Source organism: Bufo bufo, chromosome 11, assembly GCF_905171765.1.
Source record: "Bufo bufo chromosome 11, aBufBuf1.1, whole genome shotgun sequence".
NCBI classification, from domain to species: domain Eukaryota; kingdom Metazoa; phylum Chordata; class Amphibia; order Anura; family Bufonidae; genus Bufo; species Bufo bufo.
The window spans coordinates 11,104,798-11,124,687 of record NC_053399.1 but is presented as its reverse complement, the minus strand read 5'-3'; positions in this window follow the sequence as shown (position 1 = coordinate 11,124,687).

Sequence of the window (19,890 nt, the reverse complement as noted above, 5' to 3'; positions counted from 1 at the left end):
GGAGCTGATTCCGTGCTCACGGCAAAGAGGAGCAGGTGAGAGCTGCTTTTTCCTTTCTATGTGACTGTGATAAATTTGGCGCGTCTCTAAACGTGTCCAGTCTAAGTTTATGCTCTCTAGAGGTCTAGTGAATCTGCGCCAGTTTTTCACAACTTGTTTTACTTCCTCTATTGATAGCTATAGAATGCCTTGGAGTACATCACACTGACCACAAGGTGGCAGCATTGCCTTTTACCCAATTAGAGCTCAGTGACTCCTGATCCTTCTCTTCTGTATGGATTCTCCAAAATACAAATCACTTTATTTGGGAGACGGAATAAAGTTCTTTTTACGCTGCGAGCTCAGAGGTATATGTCGGTATGACCTGTATACCTCCAATGGATTCACACTAGGGACACCTTCATAAAAATGTAAACACAATGGAGGGAATTCAGCTATACCCTGGTTTATGGCACATTTGTGCATATTTTTGTTGTTGCTGTTTTGCATTCAGAAACGTGGACGTGGTTCAACTGGAAGGGGCGTGGCCTCTGCAGCAAACAGAACAGGACCGATCCTGAGGATACTACTTGTAAAAATCATGGAATACCGTTTAAAGGGAACCTGTCACCGGGATTTTGTGTATAGAGCTGAGGACATGGGCTGCTAGATGGCCGCTAGCACATCCGCAATACCCAGTCCCCATAGCTCTGTGTGCTTTTATTGTGTCAAAAATATGATTTGATACATATGCAAATTAACCTGAGATGAGTCCTGTACGTGCGATGAGTCAGGGACAGGACTCATCTCAGGTTAATTTGCATATGTATCAAACCTCGTTGTTTGCTCCTTGCTCTCGGTGTCCCCAGTCTGCGGTGTCACGTGTTAATGTGACATGACGGCAATCCAAACCTGCTGGATCTCAGCGCAATCACCACCATCAGTAGCAGTGATCTTCTATCGTGTGGCCACTAGCTGCTGTGTAGCCTTGGTCTAAGGGAGCATTCACACGACCGTGTTTTTCTTCCGCGTCCGTTCCGCAATTTTTGCGGACAATGCACGGACCCATTCATTTCTATGGGTCCGCAAAAATTGCAGAATGCCTTTCATTGTCATCCTTGTGCTGTCCGTTCCGTGTGTCCGTTGCTTTTATTTTAGAACATGTCCTATACTTGGCCGCAAATTGCGGTCCGTGGCCCCATAGAAAGTCACTGGGTCCGTAAAAAACGGATAGCACACGGAAATGCCTCCGTATGTCATCCGTTTTTTGCGGACCCCTGGACTGAAAACATTCTAGGAAACCCCATTTCAGTCCCATTTCAGTTTTTTGCGGACCGTGAAAAACGGATGACACACGGAAGCACCACGTCCATATTATACGGACTTACGGAACGGAAACGGAAAGATAACTAAAGACATACGGAACACACGGATCCGTGATTTGCAGACGGCAAAACCAACATGGTCGTGTGAATGCTCCCTAAGGCCTCATGCACACGACCGCATTTTATTTCCGTGTCCGATCCGTTTTTTTTGCGGATATGATGCGGACCCATTCATTTCAATGGGTCCGCAAAAAACGCGGACAGCACACCGTGTGCTGTCCGCATCAGTATGTCCGTTCCATTGCTCCGCAAAAAAAATAGTGCATGTCCTATTTTTTTCTAGTTTGCGGACAAGGATAGGCATTATTTACAATGGATCCGCAAAAAAAACGGTGGTGTGCATGTAGCCTAATACTGAGATATATGGCGGTGTTATCTGGACCTGGAACCATGTGGCAGATTTACTAATCCTATCTAAAACATAGGCAGCGTAAATTTAGGCCAAGCAGTCTGAAGAGGCACCAGATCATCACCGTGGGTCACACATCTTGTTGGACTTTAAAATCAAAACCAGCGAGCTATGCGCAGCGGATTATTCTTTTTGGTGCGTTTGTTGCATAAATGGGTCTAGAACATGATGCAACATTACACCAAAAATGCTCCAAATGTTGGCGCGTGTTCCGACAAGGTCAAGGCGCAGTCGCTGTAAATTTGCCTCATAGCCTTACATGGCCAGTGCTCCATGCATAAACTGAATGGATTGGAGATCTATAGCTTGTTTACAGGGTGTAGGGGTGACCCTACAACTTAGGCTACTTTCACACTCGCGTTTTGTGCGGATCGGTCTTGTATCTGCACAGACGGATCCGCACCAATAATGCAAACGCTTGGATCCGTTTGCATTATTCCAAAAAAAAAAAGTCTAAGTCAAAACGGATCCGTCTTGACTTAGGCCTCATGCAAACGACCGTTTTTCGGGTCCGCATCCGAGCCGCAGTTTTTGCGACTCGGGTGCGGACCCATTCACTTCAATGGGGCCGCAAAAGATGCAGACAGCACTCTGTGTGCTGTCCGCATCCTTTGCTCCGTTCCGTGGCCCCACAAAAAAAATATAACATGTCCTATTCTTGCCCGTTTTGCGGAAAAGAATAGGCATTTCTACAATGGGCCGCCTGTTCCGTTACGCAAATTGCGGAAGGCACACGGGCGGCTTCCGTTTTTTGCGGACTTCAAAAAACAGAACGGTCGTGTGCATGAGGCCTTACACTGAAAGTCAGTGGGGGACGGATCCGTTTTCAATTGCACCATATTGTGTCAGTGAAAAACAGATCCGTCCCCATTGACTTACATTGTAAGTCTAGACAGATCCGTTTGGCTCGGCATAATCAGACTGTCACCAAAACGCTGCAAGCTGCGTTTTAGTGACCGTCTAAAAAACGCAACGGAGACCAAACGCAGCCAAATTGATGCATTCTGAACGGATCCTTATCCATTCAGAATGCATTAGGGCTGAACTGATCCGTTTTGGGCCGCTTGTGAGAGCCCTGAAACGGATCTCACAAGCGGACCCAGAAACCGCAGTGTGAAAATAGCCTTAGGCGCCTTTCACACGGGCGAGATTTCCGCGCGGGTGCAATGCGTGAGGTGAACGCATTGCACCCGCACTGAATCCGGATCCATTCATTTCTATGGGGCTGTGCACATGAGCGGTGATTTTCACGCATCACTTGTGTGTTGCGTGAAAATCGCAGCAAGCTCTATATTGTGCGTTTTTTTTGATGCAACGCAGGCCCCATAGAAGTGAATGGGGCTGTGTGAAAATCGCAAGCATCCGCAAGCAAGTGCGGATGCGGTGCGATTTTCACGCATGGTTGCTAGGAGACTATCGGGATGGGGACCCGATCATTATTATTTTCCTTTATAACATGGTTATAAGGAAAAATAATAGCATTCTTAATACAGAATGCTTAGTAAAATAGGGCTGGAGGGGTTAAAAAAATAAAATAAAAAATTATTTAACTCACCTTAATCCACTTGTTCGCGCAGCCGGCACCTCTTCTGTCTTCTTCTTTGCTGTCCAGGAGGAAAAGGACCTGTGGTGATGTCACTGCTCTCATCACATGGTCTGTCGCCATGGTGATGGATCATGTGATGGACCATGTGATGAGTGCAGTGACGTCACCACAGATCCTTTTCCTCAAAGAAGAAAAAAGAAGAGAAGCCGGGCTGAATTAAGGTGAGTTACATTTTTTATTTTTATTTTTTAACCCCTCCATCACTATTTTACTAAACATTCTGTATGAAGAATGCTATTATTGTCCCTTATAACCATGTTATAAGGGAAAATAATCAAATCTACAGAACACCTAAAACCCTGTAAAGGGGTTCGGGTCTGGGAACCAAACATGCCGATTTTTGTCACGCGTGTGCAAAACGCATTACAACCCTTTGCACTCGCGGTGAAAAATCACGCATATTCCCGCAACGTACCCGCATCTTTTCCCGTAACGCCGTGTGAACCCAGCCTTACTGTCTGCAGTGTGGGGCAAATATTGTAGAAATGAACTTTAACTGTTAAAGATTTGTGCCCCAAAACCCCTTAAAAGCTATAGCATAAACACAAAAAATTTGCATATTTGTAGTGACCACTAGAGGGAGCGCAGGAGCTCACTGCGTACAGTGTATTGAATTCAATGTATGAACAGTCTGCAGTAATCTCCTGGGTTCACCCTCGTGGTGGCTGTTCAGTAAGCTCCTGGGCTCCCCCTAGTGGTGACTGTAAGCTCCTGGGCTCCCCCTAGTGGTGACTGTAAGCTCCTGGGCTCACCCTAATGGTAGCTGTTCAGTGAGCTCCTGGGCTCCCCCTAGTGGTGACTGTAAGCTCCTGGGTTCACCCTCGTGGTGGCTGTTCAGTAAGCTCCTGGGTTCCCCCTAGTGGTGACTGTAAGCTCCTGGGCTCACCCTAATGGTGGCTGTTCAGTAAGCTCCTGAGCTCCCCCTAGTGGTGGCTGTTCAGTAAGCTCCTGGGCTCAGTGGGGTCAGCATAAAGTTGATGACAGGTTCCCTTTAACTATCTATGTAGCAGTTTTGGATCTCTGTATCGGGAAAACTGAATTCCAATCACTATAAAGACATAAAATTAATAATGTGACCAAAACATAAAATCCTTTTCACTTTAGTTAGGAATCATTTTCTTGTTTCCATTTTTGGCAAAAAATAGCAGTGAGTGTACATTCTGTGAATATAATCCATTGTATACATGACTATGCAGTTTATTGCTTTACAGTGGTATATCCTTCTATACTGTATAGGATTTTTATTACCGTGGCCCCTCTTTTTAGAGCCCCCACCATGACCTGCATACACTGTACATGGCTCTGCCGGTGATTTATGATCCTGCCTCCCTCTCGCTCTGCTGAGTCCTTACAAGGCATTTCCAGTAGAAAACTTTCCATCTGTCCCTGCAGGACAGTCTGTCACATACACCATCATCTACAGGAAGATTTCAAGAATGCCGAAGATTTGATTCTCTTTGCCCTCGCCGCCCGTCCATGAAAGCCGGGGAAAGGCCGCATCGTGCAAATTAGAGATACACCAGCACCTTCCCCAGTCCAGGTTATAGCAGATCTTCCCACACCCCCATTACTGATGCTGCCAATCTTCTTTCCATCACTGGAGGTTTTACTGAATGTTTTTTGGAGTTTCTTCCAAGCTGAAGCTGCAGTAAAAAGCATGGTGGAAAAGAGTATCAGCCTGAATCTGCAGCAGGAGGTAGACATATGACAGAGATCTGGTGCATCTTGCTGGACATGTTACAATCTTGCCTGACCTTACAGTGCCAAATGTGGCAATAATTTGCACCAAAATGTTGGCTCATGTTGTAGCATTTTAAGCCACACCTCCATCCCAGCAAGCCACCCCCTTTTTATCTAAGATACGCCCCATTTCTACTGAGGAGCAAGTGTCTAAAGCCCCCAAAATATGGTGCAAGAATAGTACAACTGACAGAAAATGATTGTGATGTCACAGCAGCTTAGCTGTTATATACATATTGTGATGTCACAGCAGCTTAGCTGTTATATACATATTGTGATGTCACAGCAGCTTAGCTGTTATATACATATTGTGATGTCACAGCAGCTTAGCTGTTATATACATATTGTGATGTCACAGCAGCTTAGCTGTTGAATACATATTGTGATGTCATAGCAGCTCAGCTGTTATACACATATTGTGATGTCACAGCAGCTGTTATATACATATTGTGAGGTCACAGCAGCTTAGCTGTTATATACATATTGTGATGTCACAGCAGCTTAGCTGTTATACACATATTGTGAGGTCACAGCAGCTTAGCTGTTATATACATATTGTGAGGTCACAGCAGCTTAGCTGTTATATACATATTGTGATGTCACAGCAGCTTAGCTGTTATATACATATTGTGATGTCACAGCAGCTTAGCTGTTATATACATATTGTGATATCACAGCAGCTTAGCTGTTATATACCTATTGTGATGTCACAGTAGATTAGCTGTTATATACATATTGTGATGTCACAGCAGCTTAGCTGTTATATACATATTGTGAGGTCACAGCAGCTTAGCTGTTGAATACATATTGTGATGTCACAGCAGCTTAGCTGTTATATACATATTGTGAGGTCACAGCAGCTTAGCTGTTATATACATATTGTGATGTCACAGCAGCTTAGCTGTTATATATATATTGTGATGTCACAGTAGATTAGCTGTTATATACATATTGTGATGTCACAGCAGCTTAGCTGTTATATACATATTGTGAGGTCACAGCAGCTTAGCTGTTATATACATATTGTGAGGTCACAGCAGCTTAGCTGTTATATACATATTGTGATGTCACAGCAGCTTAGCTGTTATATACATATTGTGAGGTCACAGCAGCTTAGCTGTTATATACATATTGTGAGGTCACAGCAGCTTAGCCGTTATATACATATTGTGATGTCACAGTAGCTTAGCTGTTATATACATATTGTGATGTCACAGTAGCTTAGCTGTTATATACATGTTGTGATGTCACAGCAGCTTTGCTGTTATATACATATTGTGATGTCACAGCAGCTTAGCTGTTATATACATATTGTGATGTCACAGCAGCTTAGCTGTTATATACATATTGTGATGTCACAGCAGCTTAGCTGTTATATACATATTGTGAGGTCACAGCAGCTTAGCTGTTATATACATATTGTGATGTCACAGCAGCTTAGCTGTTATATACATATTGTGAGGTCACAGCAGCTTAGCTGTTATATACATATTGTGAGGTCACAGCAGCTTAGCTGTTGAATACATATTGTGATGTCACAGCAGCTTAGCTGTTGAATACATATTGTGATGTCACAGCAGCTTAGCTGTTGAATACATATTGTGATGTCACAGCAGCTTAGCTGTTATATACATATTGTGATGTCACAGCAGCTTAGCTGTTATATACATATTGTGATGTCACAGCAGCTCAGCTGTTATATACATATTGTGATGTCACAGCAGCTTAGCTGTTATATACATATTGTGATGTCACAGCAGCTTAGCTGTTATATACATATTGTGAGGTCACAGCAGCTTAGCTGTTATATACATATTGTGATGTCACAGCAGCTTAGCTGTTATATACATATTGTGATGTCACAGCAGCTTAGCTGTTATATACTTATTGTGATGTCACAGCAGCTTAGCTGTTATATACATATTGTGAGGTCACAGCAGCTTAGCTGTTATACACATATTGTGAGGTCACAGCAGCTTAGCTGTTATATACATATTGTGATGTCACAGCAGCTTAGCTGTTATATACATATTGTGATGTCACAGCAGCTTAGCTGTTATATACATATTGTGATGTCACAGCAGCTTAGCTGTTATATACATATTGTGAGGTCACAGCAGCTTAGCTGTTATATACATATTGTGAGGTCACAGCAGCTTAGCTGTTATATACATATTGTGATGTCACAGCAGCTTAGCTGTTGAATACATATTGTGATGTCACAGCAGCTGTTATATACATATTGTGAGGTCACAGCAGCTTAGCTGTTATATACATATTGTGAGGTCACAGCAGCTTAGCTGTTATATACATATTGTGATGTCACAGCAGCTTAGCTGTTGAATACATATTGTGATGTCACAGCAGCTTAGCTGTTATATACATATTGTGAGGTCACAGCAGCTCAGCTGTTATATACATATTGTGATGTCACAGCAGCTCAGCTGTTATATACTTATTGTGATGTCACAGCAGCTTAGCTGTTATATACATATTGTGAGGTCACAGCAGCTTAGCTGTTATATACATATTGTGACGTCACAGCAGCTTAGCTGTTATATACATATTGTGAGGTCACAGCAGCTTAGCTGTTATATACATATTGTGAGGTCACAGCAGCTTAGCTGTTATATACATATTGTGATGTCACAGCAGCTTAGCTGTTATATACATATTGTGAGGTCACAGCAGCTTAGCTGTTATATACATATTGTGATGTCACAGCAGCTTAGCTGTTATATACATATTGTGAGGTCACAGCAGCTTAGCTGTTATATACATATTGTGATGTCATAGCAGCTGTTATATGCTTATTGTGATGTCACAGCAGCTGCCCTGTGATCAGATAGATTGACTGTATCATAAATCATTATGATATGAAAAATGGTCCTGATATAAGTTTTGTAGAAGTGAAAACAGCGCCACTCTTGGCCATAGGTCTCATGCACACCACCGTAGTTACGGTCCGCATTCGAGACGCAGTTTTTGCGGCTCGGGTGCGGACCCATTCACTTCAATGGGGTTGCAAAAGATGCGGACAGCATTCTGTGTGCTGTCCGCATCCGTTGCTCCGTTCCGAGGCCCCGCAAAAAAAATATAGCGTGTCCTATTCTTGTCCGTTTTGTGGACAAGAATAGGCATGTCTACATTGGGCCACCCGTTCCTTTTCGCAAATTGCGGAAGGCACGCGGATGGCTTCCGTTTTTTGCAGATCCGTGGTTTGCGGACCGCAAAAAATGGCACGGTCGTGTGCATGAGGCCATAGGCTGTGTCAGGTATTGCAGTGTTCACTTTAATAGTATCACTCTGCAATACCAAACACAACCTGTGGACTAGAGTGGCGATATTTCTGGCAGAAAAGCAGACCCTTTTACTTGTCATCATGGACACCCTCTTCGGCAGGGGATACGTGTGTTCTCTTCCTTATTGCTCTAGCCACGTATTGCACCTGCACGGACCATGAGGCTTGTCATTTGTGGTTGGGCACGTGACTAGTGGCATAGCTTGCAAAGTTTGTATAGCAGCCCCCCCCCATCCTATGAGGGGGATACACAGAGGTTCCCAGGGACTGCAGCTGTGGCCTCACCACTCCTGGAGTCGTAGACATCTTGTACCTGGGACTAGGACCTTCTGTTCTGTACGTGACCTCAAGAAACTGCATAAAATAAGTACTGAAAGGAAGGAGCGTGAAATATATTCTAACTGGTGCCGAGCTGCATGTAGGGAACGTGGGGCAGAGGCCGAGGTCTAAGCGGGCGGTCTGAGGGCAGTTCTCCGGGGTCACCTTGGCTTCTCTGTAAGGTTTTTTTTTCCTCTCACCCTGCGGCGTACAGAGTTGGAATATCCTCGGCGTGGATTCTGGCCGTGTTAGGCCTCTGACGCTCTTAGGGCTGTTTGTTGTGGGATCTTCTATTAATGTGCCATAAATACGGCGACAGGAAGCCCGACTCCCACCCTCTTCCTCCTCACACAAGCCGGGGCTGTCGCTCACACATTGACTCTTTCTTCTGCTCCTCTGCAGGTGACGATCAGCTTCAGACTGAGCAACCCTCAGATTAGGCTTTTATTCAGTGCAAGACAGAGGGAAGATGCAAAATCGGTATCAGCCCCTCCCCCACCTACCATGCGCCATTTATAATATTGGTGCCTTGTGTATGGCAGAGGGATCTGTGCACCCCATCAGGTGCCATGGCATGGGTGCGCCAGCTGCCCTTGATCAGCTGTAGGAATAGCGGGGCATATAATATACGTTGTGTTTCAATTCTTCACCATTCTCAAGATCTTTGCTTGCTGTCAGTGAATGGGGACAGTCTTGAGACTAAAAATCTGCACAGACCTGATACGACTCACAGCTGAGGATTTGTTCCAATTATAGCCAGTCCCACAACGTCTATATGCATTAATGCGGCCTACGGGCATCCTTCAAAATTCAGACACTGTATGAAAGATGCACCGTTCCAAATGAAACCCCCTCAGGATGGACATGGCTGATGTTCTCCTCCCCCCATTAGTATCATGTTGAGTCTTGGTTACAGTAGAAATTTGCACCAGGACTTTAGTGGGTACATATGGTGTGTTCTGGGAAAAACATGTGCAAACGGTTTCATCCCTTAAAATAGTCCAGATTGTGACAGGTATAGAAAACACGTGTCTGGTTCACAGGGCAGGGAGAAGCGTTTGAAGAGCGGACATCAAATGGATGCTCACTTCTTCTGGAAGTGATTCACAACCATTAGAACATCTGCTAAACCATCAAACTATGGAGGCACCGGGTCAACATTACCTCCACTCCATCACAAGTCTTAGGGGTCTGCATCGGAAGTTTTATGTAGGGCGTTCAACAGACTCATGTCTCTGGACAAACAGGGGAACAAGATTTAAAGGGCTTGTCCAGAATTAGTAAAATATGACTGCTTTTTTTCAGAAACAGGGCTGTAGCTGGCCAGCTAAGACCTGTCCTAGGTTGCTAACATAGCTTATATGTTTATACAGCTAGACCCGCTAATAACCGTTCCTATGTTTGTGTGTTAAAGACAAAAGCAGAGTGACTTCATGTTTGGATGTCATATAACTGTTATATTTTGTGTTCACAGAAGCAGAAAAGATAATATGCCTTTAAGATTCATTATATAATGTAAGGTAAGCTCAATGACACAGCGGAAAGAACAGAAAGCATAGAGTTAAACTGTTGTTGCTAAGCAGGAGTCTTGACCAATCCTAGCCAGCCTCACACAGCCCAGGAGTTTTGACCAATTACAGCCAGCCTCACACACAGCTTGTGTGGGAAATTCCCCTAGCAGGAGCTGCTGGAATTATTATTCATCAGAGACAGGAGCTGAACAGACATTCCCTCCACTAAGAGCTGTGTTTTATGGAAGCAGAGAGGCCAAAATAGGTATTTAAAACAGTTATATAATGTTCCTACTGTTAATATGGTGATTAGAACTGTATACTGAACTGGTTATATGTATGTTTACTTACAGTTCCACCATACAAACAAACTATTGAGCCATACAATCATAAAATCCAAACAAATTGCATACAAATGCGAACTGCTCATTCCAGATCATAAGCAATTGTATAGAGCAAACGGAAAATGCAAATGTGATCGCACACTACATCCAGCACTCTGCCCTCCATGCTGGATGAGACATTGGTGTACATTTTGGCCAAAGCGTAATAAGCCACTCACTGCGTCAAGGTCGTCTCATTTGAGTGGTCCCTAACTCTTGTTCCTACCTGTTTATGGGCCATGACAGCCACATAAAGTCCAGGGAATGCAGGTCAGCATGCAGGCCAAGTACACTCTGCTTTTAACCCCGTCCGGTGCCATTACAGCTTTCATCGGATCCAGGGATGCAAGTACCAACATGCACGCTGAGCCCACCATATACTTCTCCTGGAGCCAAATGGCTAATGGTAGGTTCTTTATAGGCAGACTCAGTTTTATACTGACTTTAAAACCAGCCTCCAGGACAGATTGACTGGTCAGGTGTGCTTGACTCAAAGGAGATCGCCACGCCTCCAATATATGCTACAAAGAAAAAATGTGGGGGGTTGAGCCCGCACAACCTGCCTGTAGGTGCAGATCACTATGGCGAAATACATATACAAACGGAAAATGCATGTTGGTACTTGCATCCCTGGATCCGATGAAAGCTGTAATGGCACCGGACGGGGTTAAAAGAAGAGTGTACTTGGCCTGCATGCTGACCTGCATTCCCTGGACTTTATGTGGCTGTCATGGCCCCTAAACAGGTAGGAACAAGAGTTAGGGACCACTCAAATGAGACGACCTTGACGCGGTGAGTGGCTTATTACGCTTTGGCCAAAATGTACACCAATGTCTCATCCAGCATGGAGGGCAGAGTGCTGGATGTAGTGTGCGATCACATTTGCATTTTCCGTTTGTATATGTATTTCGCCATAGTGATCTGCACCTACAGGCAGGTTGTGCGGGCTCAACCCCCCACATTTTTTCTTTGTAGCATATATTGGAGGCGTGGCGATCTCCTTTGAGTCAAGCACACCTGACCAGTCAATCTGTCCTGGAGGCTGGTTTTAAAGTCAGTATAAAACTGAGTCTGCTTATAAAGAACCTACCATTAGCCATTTGGCTCCAGGAGAAGTATATGGTGGGTTCAGCATGCATGTTGGTACTTGCATCCCTGGATCCGATGAAAGCTGTAATGGCACCGGACGGGGTTAAAAGCAGAGTGTACTTGGCCTGCATGCTGACCTGCATTCCCTGGACTTTATGTGGCTGTCATGGCCCATAAACAGGTAGGAACAAGAGTTAGGGACCACTCAAATGAGACGACCTTGACGCGGTGAGTGGCTTATTACGCTTTGGCCAAAATGTACACCAATGTCTCATCCAGCATGGAGGGCAGAGTGCTGGATGTAGTGTGCGATCACATTTGCATTTTCCGTTTGTATATGTATTTCGCCATAGTGATCTGCACCTACAGGCAGGTTGTGCAGGCTCAACCCCCCACATTTTTTCTTTGTAGCATATATTGGAGGCGTGGCGATCTCCTTTGAGTCAAGCACACCTGACCAGTCAATCTGTCCTGGAGGCTGGTTTTAAAGTCAGTATAAAACTGAGTGTTATGGTTACCTGCACAATTGCTTGTAGAGGTTACTCGAAGAGGGGAAGGAGTCCAATGGCAGCGACACAGGAACAGAGGAGCGCGGAAACGGAATGGATGAATGATCCCGATATGCAGGAATGGCGGTGGCTCAATGGACCCGATAAGGTGCACGTGGTAGATGAGTGCCGAAGAACGAGGAAGGCAAGAGAGTAGTCAGGCAGTCCTGGGTTGGTACACGGGATGGCAGGTACAAGGATTCAGGATGAGGCAGGAGAGTAGTCAAATGGAGGCAGAGTTCGGTACACGAGATGGCAGGTGCAAGGATTCAGGATGAGGCAGGAGAGTAGTCGATGGAGGCAGAGTTCGGTACACGAGCAGGTTAGCAGACAAAATATGAGAGGCTGAAGCAAGACTAAGGCTGAGATAGCTTAATAATCTGGCAAAGGAGGAAGTGACATGGTGTTCCTTAAATAGGGCGTACACAGATCTGATTGGTCAAACCAAAAGCAGGAACATTCAGGTCAAAAAGTAGGTGGTTCAAAAAAGTAGGTGGTTCAAAAAAGTAACAGAAATTGTCCAGGAAGCTCTGTGGTCTAGTGAGCAAGGCTACAGCCTAGGACGCCGGAGTCTCCCGGTTCGATCCCTGACAGTACTCCCTTCCTCCACGATGACCTCCGGGCATCTCCAAGATAGGCCTGTCGGGGTATTGCCGATGAAACTCACTGACCAGTCTGGGAGCGTGTACATTCTCCTTGGGTTCCCACGAGTCCTCATCAGGACCATAACCCTTCCAACGGATCAAATACTGCAGTTTTCTTCGACAAATTCTAGAGTCCAGGATCTTTTCTACAACGAACTCCTCTTCTCCATGCACCCTGACTGGTGGGGGTGGCATTAAAAAGCGATCAGGGAAAGTATTCTCGACAAATGGTTTGAAGAGTGAACAATGGAAGACCGGATGTATCTTGAGCGAATCTGGGAGTTTGAGTTTAAATGTGACATCATTAATTTGAGCCAAAATCTGATATGGTCCAATGTATCTTTGACCCAGTTTTTGAGAAGGGACTCTCAGCTTAATATTTTTTGTAGACAGCCACACTTTGTCCCCAATATGAAAAACTGGTGCTGGTCTACGGTGTTTGTCCGCAGCTTGTTTGGAGCGTCTTTGGGCCTCGTGTAAATTCTCCATGATTTTTCCCCGTACCTCTTGCAGGTTAGTTAACCGTTCGGTTACTGCTGGGAGGGCCGTGGTGATTGGCAGATGGGGAATGAAGACTGGATGGAGGCCTGTGTTTGCGTAGAACGGGCTGAAAGAAGTCGAACTGTGTTCCGAGTTATTGTATGCAAATTCTGCAGTGGAGAGATGTTCCATCCAGTCATCTTGTAAATGGGTAATAAAACAGCGTAGATACTGTTCGAGGGTTTGATTAGTTCTTTTAGTCTGACCATTAGATTGTGGATGAAAAGCTGATGACAAATTTACTTTGATTCCAAGGGCAGAACAGAAGTTTTTCCAGAATTTGGATGTGAACTGTACCCCACGATCAGAGTAGCCGGAACACTTCACGGATCATGAGTTCTGCTGTCTGTTTTGCAGATGGTATTCCTTTGAAAGGTATGAAGTGTGCCATCTTGGTAAGATGGTCTATGACAACAAGGATAGTGTTCATTCCTTGAGAAGGAGGTAAATCGACCACGAAGTCCATAGAGACTGAGCCCCAAGGGCGAGATGGAACCGGAAGTGGTTGTAATAATCCCAGAGGGGAAGAACGTGGTGTCTTGTAGTGCGCACAGGTCAAACATGAAGAAACATACCTTTTCACATCCCCTTTACAATTGGGCCACCAGAAGGAACGAGATAACAGTTCTTGAGTTTTTTTTTATGCCCAAGTGACCGGCCAACTTGGAATCATGAGCCAGTTTAAGGACTTCAAGTCGAGCTATTTCGGGAACATATAGTTGATGATCCGGTTTGATCCAATAACCATCCTGGAAGTGAAGGTTAACCTCACTAGTGGGGTGGCTAAGGAAAGAGTCACTCTGATATCCGTCTTTAATTAGTTTCCATAAATCCCCCGAATGGGTGGCCCCCAAGAAGTTTCTTTCAGGCAGGATCGTGGTTTGATTCTTATTTTCTTGGGAGGAGTCAGAGAACATTCTGGACAGCGCGTCTGCTTTGCCGTTCTTAGAACCTGGACGGTAGGTAATAATAAAGTTAAAACGAGAAAAGAACAGGCTCCATCTGGCCTGTCTGGAGGATAATCTTTTGGCGTTATGCAGAAACTCAAGGTTCTTGTGATCAGTCAAGACGGTTACGGGAATGGTGGCCCCCTCCAAAAGATGTCTCCACTCCGAGAAAGCTTCCTTGATTGCAAGTAGTTCCTTATTCCCGATGTCGTAATTTTTCTCAGCTGGGGACATTTGGCGAGAAAAATAGGCACAAGGGTGAAGCAACTCTTTATCTCCTGCACGTTGTGACAAAACCGCCCCCATTGCTGAATCAGATGCATCCACTTCTACCGTGAATGGTAGTTCTGGATCTGGATGGATTAGTATTGGTGTGCCTGTGAACAGAGTCTTTAGTTGACTAAATGCGTCTTGTGCCTCGGGAGTCCAGGTAAAGTGTACGGTTTTCTTTGTGAGTTGTGTGATTGGTTTGATGACCCTGGAGAAATTCCGGATGAATCTCCTGTAGAAATTGGCAAAACCGATGAATCTTTGTATGTCTTTTACATTTCTGGGAGTAGGCCACTCCGTTACAGCTCTAATCTTGCTGGGGTCCATCTCTAGACCCTTCGGAGAAATGATGTATCCCAAAAACTGAACAGTTGTTTTTTCGAATTCGCATTTTTCAAGTTTAATGTAGAGTTGGTGTTCTCGAAGTCTCTGTAGAACCTTGCAGACGTCCATACGATGTTGCTCCAGACTTTCAGAAAAAATTAGAATGTCGTCCAAGTATATTATTACGAACTGATCCAACATGTCCCGGAACAAATCGTTAACAAAGTGTTGTTGAAATGTAGCTGGCGCATTACACAGTCCGAAAGGCTTAACGAGGTATTCGAAATGTCCATACCTAGTTCGAAAGCAGTCTTCCATTCGTCACCCGGACGAATACGGACCAGGTTATATGCTCCTCTGAGATCGAGTTTCGTAAATATTCTGGCAGTGCGCAGTCTTTCGAGAAGTTCAGATATTAAAGGAAGGGGATACCGATTTTTTACAGTGATACTATTAAGTTTCTGGTAGTCTATACAGGGGCGTAAAGAGGAATCTTTCTTTTCTACAAAGAAAAAAGGAGCACCAGCTGGAGAGGTGGAGGGTCGGATAAACCCCTTTTTTAGATCTTCATCTAGATATTTTTTCAAAGCCTTCAATTCAGGATCAGAAAGCGGATAAATGCAGCCAAACGGTATTTCCGCTCCCGGTAATAGTTCAATCGGACAGTCGTAAGAACGGTGAGGAGGAAGCTTATCTGCATTTTTCTTGTCGCCAACATCCTGAAAATTCTTGTACGGCAGAGGTAATAACTCACTTGTAGACTGTTCCGGAACCAGAGGGATCGCTGGAGCCGAAGACTGAGTGTCTTGCAGGCAATTACACTGACAGAATTCCGACGGGAAGTGTAGTACATGATTTTCCCAGTCAATGGATGGATTATGAATCGCCAACCATGGGATCCCCAAGATTATGGGAAATTTGGGTAAAGAGATCAAAGAAAAATGGATGTCCTCAAGGTGATCCGTGTTGATGCGTATTTGGAGCTTTCCCGTTTCTTGCGTAACTGGACCTGAGGAAAGAGGTGAGCCGTCCACAGTCTCCATATCCAATGGTGTTGTTCTCTTTAATAGTGGGATATGGTTTTTTTGTGCAAATGTTAAGTCCATAAAATTGCCCCCGGCCCCAGAGTCCAGCATAGCAGAGCAGGAGATTTCGAGTTCAGAGGTGAAGATCTGAATGGGTACCATGAAATGAGACTCGGGGATAGTAGTTTGGTCTTTCTTCCAAGCAATAGGGGAAATAGAGTTTATTTCAGAGTGTATGGAGTATGGAATTTCTGATTCCAATTGTTCTTTTATTTCTCTGACCGCGTTTATTCTACGGACCCTTCTAGGGCAGTCTATAGCACAATGTCCCGGTTTTCCGCAGTAGAGACAAAGATCTTCTGAGATGCGTCTTTCCTTTTCCGCTACAGTTATGGATCTCCGTAATGCATCGATTTGCATAGGTTCTGGTGCAGGTTCAGGATTACGGGAAGCTGATGGTCTGAAAGAATAGGTGGGTCGGTTTTCCTGCGCCCATGCTTTCTCCCTTCTCCTTTCAGTAAGTCTCTGATCGACTCTGATACAAAGTTGAATGAAGTCTTCAAAGTCCTCTGGAATATCTGTCCTAGCAAGTTCATCTTTCATTTGCTCAGACAAGCCCCGCCGGAACTGACTCTTTTGGGCGGCATGATTCCAGGTGGTGTCGGTCACCAAGCGGCGGAATTCGGCTGTGTAAACGGCCACTGAACGGTTTCCTTGGCGTAGATTATGTAGTTTTAGTTCCGCAGTAGCACAACGATTAGGATCATCAAACACCTGACTTATTGCGGAGATGAAGGTCTCCAGATCCTGCACGTAAGGAGATGCCCATGCGAGAGCCTCATCAGACAAAAGATTGATGTTGAACAGTACCTTCATCTTTCCAGTAGTGAACCGGGCTGGATTCATTTCAAAATAGATTCGACATTGGTTCAAAAAACCTCGGAATTGGCGTCGATCTCCATTAAACCTTGCTGGGAGCGGCATGCAGTATCTCCAGCTGGGGCCTGCCCCTCCAGGAGTTGTCTCTGTAGGGCGATTATTTCCCCTTGTTGATCTTGTACCACACTTTGTAACTGGGAAAACTTTTCCTGATAAGTGGTTCCGAATTCTTGTAGCTCTATAACTTGTTGTTTCAGGAGCGTCACCGCGGACTCCATTTTTGAGGCCAGATTATTCTGTTATGGTTACCTGCACAATTGCTTGTAGAGGTTACTCGAAGAGGGGAAGGAGTCCAATGGCAGCGACACAGAAACAGAGGAGCGCGGAAACGGAATGGATGAATGATCCCGATATGCAGGAATGGCGGTGGCTCAATGGACCCGATAAGGTGCACGTGGTAGATGAGTGCCGAAGAACGAGGAAGGCAAGAGAGTAGTCAGGCAGTCCTGGGTTGGTACACGGGATGGCAGGTACAAGGATTCAGGATGAGGCAGGAGAGTAGTCAAATGGAGGCAGAGTTCGGTACACGAGATGGCAGGTGCAAGGATTCAGGATGAGGCAGGAGAGTAGTCGATGGAGGCAGAGTTCGGTACACGAGCAGGTTAGCAGACAAAATATGAGAGGCTGAAGCAAGACTAAGCCTGAGATAGCTCAATAATCTGGCAAAGGAGGAAGTGACATGGTCTTCCTTAAATAGGGCGTACACAGATCTGATTGGTCAAACCAAAAGCAGGAACATTCAGGTCAAGGAGGTGGTTCAAAAAAGTAGCAGAAACTGTCCAGGAAGCTCTGTGGTCTAGTGAGCAAGGCTACAGCCTAGGACGCCGGAGTCTCCCGGTTCGATCCCTGACACTGAGTCTGCTTATAAAGAACCTACCATTAGCCATTTGGCTCCAGGAGAAGTATATGGTGGGTTCAGCATGCATGTTGGTACTTGCATCCCTGGATCCGGTGAAAGCTGTAATGGCACCGGACGGGGTTAAAAGCAGAGTGTACTCGACCTGCATTCCCTGGACTTTATGTGGCTCAAATGAGACGACCTTGACGCGGTGAGTGGCTTATTACGCTTTGGCCAAAATGTACACCAATGTCTCAGCCAGCATGGAGGGCAGAGTGCTGGATGTAGTGTGCGATCACATTTGCATTTTCCGTTTGTATATGTATTTCGCCATAGTGATCTGCACCTACAGGCAGGTTGTGCGGGCTCAACCCCCCACATTTTTTCTTTGTAGCATATATTGGAGGCGTGGCGATCTCCTTTGAGTCAAGCACACCTGACCAGTCAATCTGTCCTGGAGGCTGGTTTTAAAGTCAGTATAAAACTGAGTCTGCCTATAAAGAACCTACCATTAGCCATTTGGCTCCAGGAGAAGTATATGGTGGGTTCAGCATGCATGTTGGTACTTGCATCCCTGGATCTGATGAAAGCTGTAATGGCACCGGACGGGGTTAAAAGCAGAGTGTACTTGGCCTGCATGCTGACCTGCATTCCCTGGACTTTATGTGGCTGTCATGGCCCATAAACAGGTAGGAACAAGAGTTAGGGACCACTCAAATGAGGCGACCTTGACGCGGTGAGTGGCTTATTACGCTTTGGCCAAAATGTACACCAATGTCTCATCCAGCATGGAGGGCAGAGTGCTGGATGTAGTGTGCGATCACATTTGCATTTTCCGTTTGTATATGTATTTCGCCATAGTGATCTGCACCTACAGGCAGGTTGTGCGGGCTCAACCCCCCACAATTGTATAGAGCAAACTGCAAACCAAGTAGAGCAAGTGAACCATTGGTTAACCTCAGATATACGGTACCTCTCAGAGAGATCATAAAGTGCTTAAATAACTTAAAGTCAGAGTACAGATACTGAAGAGAGAAATATATCCACCATTTTATGTTGAATGACAAGATTGAACAGTTAAACGACCATCTCATGCCTACCGCCATTTTATGATACTTTATTCAACACGTGTTTTGTACATGGACTATCTGCTGCGGAGGCGGCAGTGTTATATATGAAGAAAAGTTGAAGTTAATAAAGAAGTTATTTCAAGCATTTGGTGTGCTCTTTACGCTACTTTCACACTGGAGTTTTGGCTTTCCGTTTGTGAGATCCGTTCAGGGCTCTCACAAGCGGTCCAAAACGGATCAGTTTTGCCCTAATCCATTCTGAATGGAAAAGTATCCGCTCAGAAGGCATCAGTTTGCCTCCGATCCGTCTCCATTCCGCTTTGGAGGCGGACACCAAAACGCTGCAGCGTTTTGGTGTCCGTCTGACGAAACTGAGCCAAACAGATCCGTCCTGGCACACAATGTAATTCAATGGGGACGGATCTGTTTTCTATGACACAATCTGACACAATAGATAACAGATCCGTCCTCCGTCTTGGCTATGTTAAAGATAATACAAACGGATCCGTTCTGAACGGATACAGACGGTTGTATTATCTGAACGGATCCGTCTGTGCAGATCCATGACGGATCCGCACCAAACGCAAGTGTGAAAGTAGCCTTAAACCTACTGCTTCCAACGGCGCTAGAGGAATTACAGAGTAATAGACAGTCTGGTTAGACTAAAAAGTCTGAGATATCAAAATTCTTCTAATGCCACAGCGCAAAAGGCACTTCATAGTGCTGCGCCTGCCACAAGGGCCCCACCTATTCACAGGGTAGGTGATAAATGTATGATGGGTGGGGGGGGGGGGGGGGGGGGGGAGGTGTCACTGATCTCTACGAGTTTGAATGGGCGATTGGTGTACTGCGGCGCCATTTAATGTCTATGTCAACATCACCATGGACCATGAATGGAGCAAAGCATGACCACTACTGATCCATTCAAACGCCTCCTTGCAGCGAGGAGGTATAGGGGGGCTCAGAACCCCTATTTTAGTGATCACTGAGGCCCCCACCCCAGCGACCATATAATCACTTAACC